The sequence below is a fragment of the Cryptomeria japonica genome, chromosome 11 (assembly GCF_030272615.1).
Source record: "Cryptomeria japonica chromosome 11, Sugi_1.0, whole genome shotgun sequence".
Taxonomy (NCBI): domain Eukaryota; kingdom Viridiplantae; phylum Streptophyta; class Pinopsida; order Cupressales; family Cupressaceae; genus Cryptomeria; species Cryptomeria japonica.
In genome coordinates this window covers 588079932-588092431 of record NC_081415.1, presented here as the reverse complement: position 1 = coordinate 588092431, position 12500 = coordinate 588079932, and positions in this window count along the sequence as shown.

The window sequence follows — 12500 nt, the reverse complement described above, 5'->3', positions numbered from 1 at the left end:
TTTTTGCTTATGGTTTTAGTTGTGTTATTTGTCATCTATATATATATATATATATATATATCCATGTATTCGTTCTTCTATTTGCAGCATACTATCCTTATGCATAGATGGTATTTTGTCTAGAGGGAAGATTTTCAAATCCCTAAGGCCTTTTGTCGAAGGAGTTTTCATCAAGAAGCTCTTTTAGCTCTGGGCTAGAAATGATAATGCTCTACTCTCCACTTTATCTTTATTAAATTCCTATATCTAAATTCATATATATACATATATACATATTGGATAGATGGTATTCCGTCTATAGGGAAGATTTTCAAATCCCTAAGGCCTTTTTTCGAAGGAGTTTTCATCAGGAAGCTCTTTTAGCTCTGGGCTAGAAATGATAATGCTCTGCTCTCCGCTTTATCTTTATTAAATTCTTATATCTAAATTCACACACACGCGCACACACACACACACACACACACACACACACACACACATATAATTGCATATATGTATGTAGAGATTTACAAAAACACACACACACACACACACACAGATATATATATATATATATACATATATATATATATATATATATATATATATATATATATATATATATATATATATATATATATATATATATATATATATATATATATCGTCATCTTCTGGTAGTAGCACTCTATTGGCAGGTTTTTATAAGCAAAGCGGTTTGTGTCTTATGAAAGGAAGGTTTTTCAAATTAAGATGGATGACCGCAATGATTTAGATCTGTGATGTTTGGTAGGTTTCTCTTTGTTTAAATACTTTTTAGTGTTCTAAATGGGAGAGCTGTCAAGAAACAAATGTCTGACCAGTCTTCTCAATAGAATTGTCTCTGATTGCATATCCTTCATTATTGGATGTGAAAATAGTGCTCTCAACTCTTAAGCTATTCAACGGATGTTTTGGTATAGGCTGGGCATTACGGATGGGGGTATATTTTCCGGCTAACACTTTTTATAGTATTATGTTGTATGGCAGGAATTAGGGTTATTGCAGGTATTATCTCAACAAGCTTTAAGTCTTGGTATCGGCTGAGGGAAGTTGTCTTTAATAATCAATTAGAAAGTTATGTTTCAATCTTTTGTCTTTTTAGAAGTTTGTTATTATTACAAACATTCTAGCATTGATCTGGGTTGTAAGGTGCAATAAGGTTCTTATGCAGAACAATGGATTGGTTAGATCCAAACCGAGCAAAATAAGAATTCAGGTTTAAGCTGTGGATAATCATGATTGAGGGTATCATCTCCAGGGAAGGGTTGAAACGCAGCACTAAGGAAAAGTATGGATGATCCTTAAGTATTCTTTCAAGAAGATTCACCCGGATATGCATTATCCGGGGATTCATGTATCATGTTCTTTTTTATCAGCTTTAATTTTCTAAACCATTAATGGATCTGGGCTAGACCAGAGGTTTTCTTCCCTCCATTCTTTCTTATCGATGCCCACACTGAATGGAGTTGTAATTATCATTTTTTTATTTATTTTTATTAATAAAATCTCTCTGGCCTTGGCCTTTTACCGATCAAAAAAAATAAAAGAACTAGTTCGTATTAACTTAGATGTGATACCTAAAGAATAGTGGACAATAAGAATATGTTATTGCACTCAAGAAGTGGTGGAGACAAAATGACATTCCATCATTGAGTGTTCAAACCAATTACATAGACTCTAAATGTGAATACCTTGAATAATCCATTTGAAGAAGAAAGGATAAAAAGGGTTGCTGATTTTCCCATCAAAATACACAGTAGAAGGTCCAAGATGCAAGATGCAAAAGGAAAAAGAGATGCGGTGACTTGGGCTTTTGTGTTTCAGACTTTCCATGCTTATTTGTTTGCTAGATATTTGTAGGTCCCATACGTTGTTTAGCCTTGTGGACATTATTAATAACATTTATTCAATGGTACAATTATCATATTTTTCACTCCATTCAAGATGGACAAAACAAAATGTAGAATATTTTCAAAGATCAGACATGTTTTCAAGAATTAAACCAAAGATGCATGGATATAAATCAATAGTCAACAAAGAGGAGAAGCATATTATTTTGTATTAGTTAAAAGTTTTTGAACAAATAAACAAAATATCTCTTTAATAGACTAGCATATAGGTATCTTAAATATATCAATTTAGTGTTGTATTTACATAAAAGTTATTCTATATTGTTTGGAAACTCCTATATTTTAAAGACTTATGGGTGCTTAATCTATATACTCTCTAGACTTAGTTATGATTTTCTCTATCTAGCTCACTGTTTTTTGCTTATGGTTTTAGTTGTGTTATTTGTCATCTATATATATATATATATATTCATGTATTCGTTCTTATATTTGCAGCATACTATCCTTATGCATAGATGGTATTCTGTCTATAGGGAAGATTTTCAAATCCCTAAGGCCTTTTGTCGAAGGAGTTTTCATCAAGAAGCTCTTTTAGCTCTGGGCTAGAAATGATAATGCTCTACTCTCCACTTTATCTTTATTAAATTCCTATATCTAAATTCATATATATACATATATACATATTGGATAGATGGTATTCCATCTATAGGGAAGATTTTCAAATCCCTAAGGCCTTTTGTCGAAGGAGTTTTCATCAGGAAGCTCTTTTAGCTCTGGGCTAGAAATGAAAATGCTCTGCTCTCCGCTTTATCTTTATTAAATTCTTATATCTAAATTCACACACACACACACACACACACATGCACACACACACACACACACACACACACACACACACACACACATATTCATATATATATATATATATATATATATATATATATATATATATATATATATATATATATATATATATATATATATATATATATATATATATATATATATATATATATATATATATATATATATATATATATATATATAATTGCATATATGTATGTAGAGATTTACAGACACACACACACACACACACACACACAGATATATATATATGGTCATCTTCTGGTAGTAGCACTCTATTGGCAGGTTTTTATAAGCAAAGCGGTTTGTGTCTTATGAAAGGAAGGTTTTTCAAATTAAGATGGATGACCTCTATGATTTAGATCTGTGATGTTTGGTAGGTTTCTCTCTATTTAAATACTTTTTAGTGTTCTAAATGGGAGAGCTGTCTGGAAACAAATGTCTGACCAGTCTTCTCAATAGAATTGTCTCTGATTGCATATCCTTCATTATTGGATGTGAAAATAGTGCTCTTAACTCTTAAGCTATTCAACGGATGTTTTGGTATTGGCTGGGCATTACGGATGGGGGTATATTTTCCGGCTAACACTTTTTATAGTATTATGTTATATGGCGGGAATTAGGGTTATTGCAGTTATTATCTCGACAAGCTTTAAGTCTTGGTATCGGCTGAGGGAGGTTGTCTTTAATAATCAATTAGAAAGTTATGTTTCAATCTTTTGTCTTTTTAGAAGTTTGTTATTATTACAAACATTCTAGCATTGATCTGGGCTATAAGGTGCAATAAGGTTCTTATGCAGAACAATGGATTGGTTAGATCCAAACCGAGCAAAATAAGAATTCAGGTTTAAGCTATGGATTAGGGTTTCAATAGGTTAAAACTTCATTACGGTTAAGGTTAACATTGGATTAAGGTTTCAAGAAAGATAGGATTGTGGTTACAATGTAATTAGGGTTACAATTAGAATTAGAGTCAGGATTATCTAGTTAGGGTGCAATTAAGGTTATAAGAAAACTAAGGTTAGTGTTGAATTATATCTAGGATTAAATTAGGCTTAGGGTAAAATTAGGACTATAAGAAAAATATTTAAGTTAGGGTAAGGTGTAGACTTAAATAATGGTTGGGGTTATAATAGAGTTATAGTTAGAGATTAACAAACTTATATGTATTTAATAATATATATAGAATAAGTGATAGAAGTGCCTATTCTTTATCAATTAATCAAACTAAAGTGCAAGAAGGATATATGTCAGCTTATTCTATATATATTACGAAGTATATATAGGCTAGTTATTATTAGATTTAACATTTTGATGTGTTTTTTATTAATAAAGAAACGTTAACTAGGGTGCTAACCCTTAACATACCCAAGACTATACAATTTACAAAAACAACATACAAGGGTGTTGACCCTTAAAATCAATGCCCAAAGGTAATAAAGGAAACAACAAAATAGTGATAGGTGAAAAAACTTATCAAACATGCAACAACCCAAAACCTAGCTCAAAGATGGGGAGAATCACTCGAGCCAAGGCAAATTTTGGGGAGGGGGGAAGATTTTCCCTTCCACCTGCGATGAACAACAATCCAAGCAATAATATCCTTAAGACCATCAAAAGAAGGACTGGGCAGGGAGGGCCCTGTAGAGTTACAGTCAACATCTACAACATGTTGTTGTAGCAGAATGACAACAAGCTACTGTAGTTGAACATCAACAGGAGAAGATATGACAAGAGTGGATCAATGATGCTGAACAGGAGCATAAATCATAGGGCTAGAGGAGGCCAAGTCAGTAGCATCGAGGATTTCAACATGAGCTTCAACAACAGTGAGAGGCACTACCTCATCCCTAGAGGAGGAGTCATCAGCATTAGCAACATTGATCGTCAAATGATCAACAATAGCATCCTTCCACCAAGTAGCAGAGCCTTTGTGTCGAGAGAGAGAATAGTCCGAAGCCAAGTGACCCGTAGAGAGGCACCTTTGACAATGAATTGGAAGGCCCTCATAGTCCAATGATTGAGTCCAACGCCTGTCCCCAACCATAAGAACCACATCCCCAAGGACAGGCTTGGAAATGTCAATGTCAATTAAAATGTAGGCAAAGGTAGAGTGACCCATGGAGGACGTGGCATCATCAACCTGATATGCTTTATCCATGGGCCTACCCTGATAGGTAATACCGCAGCTCCTTTGGAAGAATGCTCTGCATCATCATAGGCCTTAATAGTTATCTTTTTACTATTAAAAGATGTGAAGAGGAAGATTAGGTAGGCAAGAATTGACCAATAGAGTTACCAATGGCCTCATAACAAGACTGCTCCCAAAAATGAAGAGGAAGATTAGGTAGGCAAACCCAAACCAGATGCACATTGACTGGTTCGGTGAGGGGGTTAAACGAAGTTGTCCAAGATTTGGCAGAGAGAGAGAGTGATCTCCGCGAGCCCACAGATTTCGCAACACCAAATCACAATCATGGGAAGAAACAAAAGCAACAATGAAATTTCCTTTATCACAAGGGAAAAGCTCAATGCTACAAGTAACCGAAGGTTTCCAAGAAACACTCACCCAATGATGGAGATCCAAGAGAGAAGGCTAGAAACCCATAAATATGCATACCAACATTGTTCGCTGGTAGTAATCAATATTCTTAGCAACTTCCAAACCACAAACCACCATAGGAGAGGTCTTGGCACAAGGAAAAGGGCGGATCCCTTTGGCAGGATGAGAGCAGATCTAGCCACACAAGCAAAGCTATGCCCACCAGCAAAAGGTCTGGAAACCTTAGAACCCACAAAATTGGCAGAAACAACAGTACCAGAGAGAGCAGCTCCAGTACCCACGACAACACCCTCAATAGAAGGGAGGGAAGAAGCAACACCCAGCTGAGAGGAATCACTATAAACCTGGACACCAGAGGGCGTGAGTGCAGAAAAACCAGGCAAATCCCCATGGGGAACGACAACAACACCATTCACCCATGGAGCATCGCACCCAAACCTAGCAACATTGCTATGGGGAGGGGAGGCAATAGAAGGCACAGTGCCAAGTAGAGCACCCACACCACGACAAGGAACATCAGCGCTAGGGTCCACAATGTAGGCAGGGGAAGTGGTAGCAATGGTCGAGTTGCAACCGAGAGCGAGAGAGGGCATTTTGAAATCACTGTAACATTTCGATGTGTTGATGTCATTAAACTTCAACCTTTGTTGCTATTGTAAAATATATTTGATAATAAAAGATAAAATTAAATACTTATTAAATAATTTTAATGTAAAATAAAATAACTTTAAAAAAATTATTTATAGAGATGTTTCATTACAATAGAGAAAAGACACAATGGTCAATATATAAATCAGATCTCTTTGTTTGAATGCCATAATTATTTATCATACAATGTAATTTCTTTGATGAATAAAACAGAAACAAAATAATGCATTACCCTTATCGGCTCTCAACTTTTGGAGACTAGGAAAATTGAGTTGTAGAGGATAGAATACATACAACCTCCAAATGGAATCGTAGAGGATCAAATAATCACAAATGCCATAATAGTCTAGCCTAAGTGCAACTTATTTGATCCGATGAGAAGTTATTGTGCAACAAATGCACATTGAGCAGTTGTATTGGTATGATTGTAAACAAGTTAACGAGGAACATGTGTTCACCATAAATCCGCGCCACAAAATACTTTGACTACATTGTGTCATACAAATGTGTGTTACATCGATAACTGAATAAATAAATGCATATTGAAGCACTTGTATTGGTATGGCATGGAACGTTTTGACTGCATTGTCTTATGGAAATGTGTGTTACATCGATAAATGAGTGAAGTTGTTATTAATCGAGTAATCAAGGCTGATAGATACCATGTAGAAAAACAAAGAGGTTGACAACTAGAAAGAAAATTGTTTGTTGGAGGACACATAAGCAATGTGAATGAGAATCTGATTTCACTGTCGTGTCATTTAATGACGTGGACAGCCATGTCAACCTAGCCCGCACTATGTACCACCCCATCTCCTAATGGCTAGTGTCTATGAAACACCCAGATTGTATATTGATTGTGTATTTTAATTAACTAATAATTAAAATATAATGAATGTTTATTTTTTAATAAATTATTACACACGATTAATAATACAATATAGGTGTTGGATAGATGTTGCCCTCCTAATGTATATCAAAACACTATGTACAAAGTAAATTTTCTTTGAATATTCTAAAACAGATACCAAGGTCAACACTAGCACACTTACGTGTCTTTTGATTCAATATTCAGCTCCTAATGACGTGAACACTTCATTTAAAAAAAATTCTAAACAATCACAACCGCCGAAAGTGTTTTAGACACGTGAAGATAAGTGAAAAAGGAAGAATAGTGTTTTATCGTTGAAGTGAGAATTCTCTTTGCATGAACCTTTTAAAAAGACACACAATTCATATTCTTTGAAAAAGTCGTTAGGAAAATATTGTGTGGAAGTTTCTCATGCTTATCGTTGTTATTGTGGATATTTGATATGATTTTTTTTTTCCATGAAATTAATTTTAGAATATATGTAAAAATATTAATAAATTAACATATTTATCTTCAGAAGAATATGTTGGCATTACACACTCAGATGAGAATGGTTGATGTTGTCATTGATGGCAACCAACTAGTAACAGGATTCTATTAATTATACCAGCAATAGACTTCACATACCGGCACCGACAACTACACAAAGTTCATTCACACCAGCATCCAGTTTACACCGACAATGAATCATACAGGCACCCAGACTAACATAAGATAAAGTTTTGTTTATGCGAATTATATTATAATGTAATTAATTATTTGTAGCTGACATGATGTATTGTAAAGACTCATATATGTATGAGATCTTGTAGGTCATTTTGTAGGAGATGATTATGTAATTAGGTAATGAATATGAGAGCGAATATCTGTATATGCATTCTGATGTAATTGTTTTATGAGCGAATAAATGTAGAGCATAGCGAAGCAAGGTTTATGGCAGAGGTATTTGACAGAGCTTAAACTAGTACTGAATCCAGCATTGCACATGCTATTTTGAGCAGTACATTGTCATTGGATTTAACCATCCAATTTTGTAGTCAGTGGGACTCCAGTTTTGTTGTTGAGCAGTGAGCTCTAGGCTGTTGACTTTCCTACATGTGCAGGCCCCTATTGTATAAGTAATATTTATTCATATTGACCAGTGAGTAAATATTGTGGGTCACGAATCCCACCGAGGTTTTTCCCCTACTGGGTTTCCTCGCCAAAATATCTTGTGTTATGGTGTGCATTGATGTTGTCTCTCTTATTTATCTTTACTGCTTTATTGCTTGTTTACCAGTACATTAATTTGGGTAGTAAATTTGCAAACAAGTTTAAATCTTTTGTTTACCGGTTAGACACTGATTCACACCCCCCCCTTCTCAATGTCTTTGGGACTGATCAAGTATCTAATAGAATATAGGTAAAGTACGTGGAAGATATTATATTTGTTCATCATTCTATTTTAAAAATTATTATATTGTTGAATGATTCTAAATGAGTCAACAAGGATCAAGTCTCACTGAGTGCAAGCCTCCACCATTAAAAGGGATGAGGTCGGGATGTTGAAGATGTTTCAACCTAAACTACTATGTGAAGGCCCTAGTTGGGTTTGTGTGCCCATGGATTGGATACCTTTTAGTCTTTGGCTCTTAGCCGAAGAGGTTTTGTGTCCTTGTTCAACTGTCATGCTCATAGGTCTAGACCTCCATCATATATATATATATATATATATATATATATATATATATATATATATATATATATATATATATATATATATATATATATATATTAATTCATATATATTAAATTATTACTATATTATGATATTATTATTAATATTGAATTATTATAAAGATATGATTATATTATTATGTTTAAATATATATATATTTTAGTACCAAATTATTATTATTATATTATTATAATTTTATTAAATTATTGACGAAAGCAAAAAAATCTATTAAGACTACATTATTATTATTATATTATCATATCATTATGTTTTTATTTTATATTCAAGTGGATTTTATATAAGGACATCTCTATCCCCCATAATTAATAATATTAGATTGAGCTACTAATATTAATCATATTAATCTTTTAAACTTAGAATGAACGATAGTTGAAAGGTGGAAGTGAAGATATAGTTACCATTAAATAATTAAAAATTATTTAATTGAATATATGAGAGGAGAAAATAAATAAAATAAAGTTTTTATTTAATTTAAAAAATATGTTTATAATATTACTTTATACAAAATAGTAAAAAACTAGTATAATATGCCTTTGACATAATAAAAAAGAAACTAGTAAATATTATTATCTAATTCTTGTCACAACAAAATATTTAGTTGTATAATTCTTTAAAAGTTTCTTTTAAATTATTAAATAATTTTTAGTTTTTAGGTTTCTAACATTGAAAATATTTCATATATTGAATAAAATTATATTTTAACATATTAGAAAATATCTTTTATAATATTTTAATCATATGATTTCAAACAATTTAATTTATTATAATTTTAAAAATAAATTTAGTAGCATATTATGATTTATTGATAATAAGAATTCAAGTATTATTATCTCAAAAATAAATTGAAAAACATAATGACAATTAGAAAGCAATATTTTTTTTTTCAATATGGAGGAGGCATATTATTAATGAATTGAAGAAATTTTTACTATAGAGATACTATTCAATGTTTAAAAATTAATTACATAATTAAATATTTTATATTTAATAATTTCTTGTTAATGTGGATTCTGAAAGAATCTTGTATGTACTCGAATAAAATATAATTTGATATGCTATTTTAATATAAGATTTATTTTGATGAATCACATTTTCATATAACTTTTCCAACATTTTAAGTTTCTTGCAAATAAATGGAAATGTATAATGTTGAGAATTTTCTTGCATATCAAATACACATAAGCTTCTATAGTGCTATTCATATGCCTTGGCCTACTACCTAGATTACACATTCTTATGGAAGAACATATTTGAACCTTTTCATTTTCCTTGTGATGTTTCCCACAATGATAACAATAGATTTTTTATAACATAAATACAATTAGAGTTCTTACCTTCCATTACTAAAGTAGAAACCTTGGCAAATCCACCAACATTCTTATGGCCCAAAGTTTTAGAAACAAAATATTCCCTCCAAGTGCACCCTCATCAACATAATTATTCAAAGTATCAATCTCATTTATTTTTAACTCAATCTTTTGAATATTGAAGGATACTTTTGTTAAATCAACACCTTCATCTTGATGACAAAATATTTTCTCACTTTTATTTTCAAATATATCTTATATCTCAATTCATTTGAGGATTGATGGATGTGGACTAAAAAGGAACAACTTTATCAATTGTGCATTCAACAAATGATACTTTCTCCTTGACTTTAATAAGATGAATCTCTTACTTTTCAACAAACTCAAAAGTCAATAAGACAACTTTTCCATCCTTAAAATTTATATACCTTCCACTAGGATTGCAGATTCCACCAAGGTTTGTTTCCTTTCACTTTCTTATAGCTCTAGTTATTCTTCGTCTTCATTCTTAACTATCATACTTTTTTATTCATACAAGAATTTTGTATACTCTCTACTCAAGGGGTGTCCCTTACCATTTATGCTTCTCAATCATGATTTTTTGTACCTAACGTAAGAATTTCATGTATACCTTGCTAAAAGTGGCAACCTTTATCATTTCCCAACACTTCCCATGAAGAGAAATTTCTTGAACTAATTGATTTTCAATTTCATACAAAAAACACTTTCTTGAAGTGAGATCTCATTAGAGCACACTAATATAATTATTAATGAATCTTTACTTACAATATTGAATATGGATTCTCTTTGCTCTTGCATAGCTTGTTAAGCCTCTATTTCTATTTTCACTTATTCTTCCTTAAGTAGAAATTATTAAGTCTATTCATCACAAGCATAAGTCCCTTCATCCATCATTTAGACTTTGTGATGGTGAAAAAGGGAGTGGGTAATTTAGGACCTAACCCCACCTTTCTCCACACATTGGAATGTACGAAAGAGCCTAAGGAAGTGATTAACTTTGACTAACTCTTCTAAAAGAGAGTCAAGGAATACTCTTAGGGTTTCTATTCCTTTTCTTCTATGAAAAGGAAGTGAGATAAATGTGAAATGATAACAAACTAAGCTAGAAAGATGAAGGAAATGACTAGGTAAACTACAATAACAAAGAAATACAAAATTGAATTTGTGACACAAAGTATAGATTTGGAGGGGAAATTTTGGTGTGTACCTGATATCAGAATTTGAGCCTGATTGAGTTGGACCAGGGCACTAGGGGCTTTGGTCCCCCTTACTATACTGAGCTGTACTTCTGAAATCTGCTTGTTGAAGCCTTGAGATGCAAAACTAACCAAAAGTGCTAAGGACCAAGGCATTGGGTACTCTGGTCCTGGACCAAAGCATTGGGTGCTCCAGTCCCAGGGTTCTAGGACCTCCTTCTAGATATGACCCTCTACCTGCAAATTCTAGCTTTCCCGAAGACTGCAGCTCTATCGGATTTATGTACTTGCACCTGCAACTTGAAAAATGGTGTTTGGGTGGCTATATAGGGTTTTGCCTTAGTCAAACTCCTTGTTTTAGTAATTTCCACCTCCACAAATAGCCAGTAATGTATTAAAAATGTGTGTGCTAGAATCTCATGTGTTTACAAGATCCTAAATGAGCGAGAATGCAGAAATTAGAGTTCTACCCTATGCTTTGACTATAAACCCTAAGTGAACATAATGTCAAAGAGAATGCTTTAGCTCATAAATAAAATAATGGATCTAAAGAACTGATGTATATTTGAAAACAAGTGTTGTAAAACTTATATGAAGACATGAAAATAATATGAAACCATACCAAACCCTAAGGGAGAGGTACAAGCCAATCAATTGTCGGTGATCTATTATTCTTCAATATCTTCAAAGCTTCAATTGATGATGAAAATGGTTGATATAGACTTGATAAATGCTTGATTTGTTGATTGAAGACTTCACATAACCTACACTTTCAGTTCGCAGGGGGCTCCTTCAATTGCTACAGAATGGATCCTTTAAATGAGGAAAGGAAAGGTTATATAAATGAAACCCTAACTTTGTTTTTGATCAAAGGTTGACCTAGAATTGATATATTTTTAGAAAAAAATGGATTTTAACATTATAATACCACCAAAACATGGTCCTGAAATTTGGGGAGAAAAAATTGGGACCGGTGATTCACAACGATCCTATCAACTTTTTTCCAATTTTTTAGGGATGTGAGGTATCATGATTATAAGTTGATCCCCAAGTTGGTGTGATGATTCAAGGTGTTTAGATATACGAAATCGGGCCTTGAAGGTCAAAATAGGGCTTAATCAGGGTTTTGATGAATTGATTAATTAAAGGGATAAAATAAAATGGGGCGCGCTTAGAATTAAGGGCCCAATTTTTTTGATGTGTGGAGTGATAAAAGATTACTTTAGATTTAATTAAATTAATGAATTAAATTCTTAAATGAAATTTAAAATGCAAAATGCAACATGCTAAGGCGGGTGCTAACCTAAGCATGAAATTGTACAACCCAATTAAGGTTGTACAATTTATGACGCTACAAGCTCTATATCAAATTTATTTAATTATTTCTCTAGTATTACCTCTTATTTGCTTCAACATATGTG